The 1,559-nt window shown below is 33.1% G+C and overlaps 1 protein-coding gene across 5 annotated transcripts in view; it reads right to left on the reverse strand.

The window, feature by feature from the left end:
- Positions 1-1,559, reverse strand: part of Ap1s2 (adaptor related protein complex 1 subunit sigma 2) — a 24,639-nt gene that overhangs the window by 10,925 nt on the left and 12,155 nt on the right. The window lies entirely within an intron of this gene.

Raw genomic sequence — 1,559 nt, forward strand, 5'->3', positions numbered from 1 at the left:
AAAAAAAAAAAAAAAAGCAACTCACAAGCTTTGCTGTGATTAGGTTCTAAAGTCAACCATAGATTATCATCCCAGTCACTGGTTATCAGGAAAAGACAATGTGGGCAAATCTCAGCGATGATCTTCATAGTGATTTATGACTTCTTTAGCATATGTCATTTTTTCGCAATTTTAAGGTTTTTACACCCCTTTCCTTTTGCATTTTTATTAATTTTTAGCCAGTTATTCATACTATAGATCACATATAATATTGAAAAGATATAGTAGTCTTAAATATAAATGGAATTTTCATTCCATAGTCTTGGATCAGTTTCTCAACCTGTACCCAACTGGCATTTGGGGGTGTACAATTCTCTTCAGGAGGTGAGGAGGAGCTGTCCTGTGAACTATATAGTATATTTAGCTGCAATGTACTCCTAGTGTGACAACGAAAAATGGGCCCAGACATAGCCCAGTGTATCCTGGGAAGGCTCAAGTCAACCCATGAAAACCACTGAATTAATCAAATTGGCTCTGGTTGATGGGTAAGAATATATTAAAATGTGCTCACCTATATTTGCTAATTTTATAATGTGCATTCATTTTTTAAAAATGCAACAAAGGAAACAAAAGAAATAACAATGTCAGTAGGAAAAAAACTCAAACATGAAATTTTTCTGAAAGTACTGCTTAATGAAAAAACTAAAGTACCGCTGCTACCTTAGGATATGCTTTTTGCACCCAACCGTATGTAGGGCTTACAAAATCAAGTTAGTAGGTGAGGATTGGCATTTAAAAAAAGAAAAGTAGAGTAGAATGGAAATCATCAGATTGCAAAACAAGAAATGAGGTTATTAGTCAACTTTTTTCTAGTTTGTATATCACTGTGATATAAGAAATTTTTAAAGATCAAATCTATAGTTAGTGGATATTTTAAATTATTCTAACTTTTCATCATTACAAGTAGCCCAGAGTAGCAAGAGATGGTTCACAATGAGCTAGAAAACAGAAAGTGAGACAATTCCTAAAATTCTAAAAAGTAGACAAAGGCAAAAAGCTAAAATGCACAAGTATAGAGCAAAATGATTACTACCTGGAAACCAGTAACTGAGAACACTGGATAAATTGTTTCTTACTAAAAGTAAAGTAAAAAGTAAGGTTTTTCTGCCTTTGGTATCTGTCCCCTTCTGTACTGTTTTTCCTAAGCAACAAAGTTACCAAACGTCATTTATCCAGAATTTGTTCTAGCAGACCTCAATTAAGTTTACCTATGAAAATTAAAATATGCTGACATAAAAGATTATAGCCTTATTAACTTTTAAACCAATTTAAAAGAAATAGGTGTAGGGCCAGGGATGTAGCTCTGTGGCGCAGCGCCTGATCAGCAAGCGCAAGGCCTTGGGTTCGATTCCTGGTACCAAAAAAGAAAAGTGAAAAAAAAAAAAAAACAGAAATAGGTTTAGCCTTAAAGATTTTAACACAAACAGTAATAATTACAAAAGAATGACAGTAGTTTTGTTTTATTAAAGTTAATCTATAAGAGGATTTATATCAAAGTGCTTTGTGCTATTACATGACAC

This window comes from Fukomys damarensis, unplaced genomic scaffold (assembly GCF_012274545.1).
Source record: "Fukomys damarensis isolate Sample0158 unplaced genomic scaffold, DMR_v1.0_HiC HiC_scaffold_39, whole genome shotgun sequence".
In the NCBI taxonomy this organism is placed as follows: domain Eukaryota; kingdom Metazoa; phylum Chordata; class Mammalia; order Rodentia; family Bathyergidae; genus Fukomys; species Fukomys damarensis.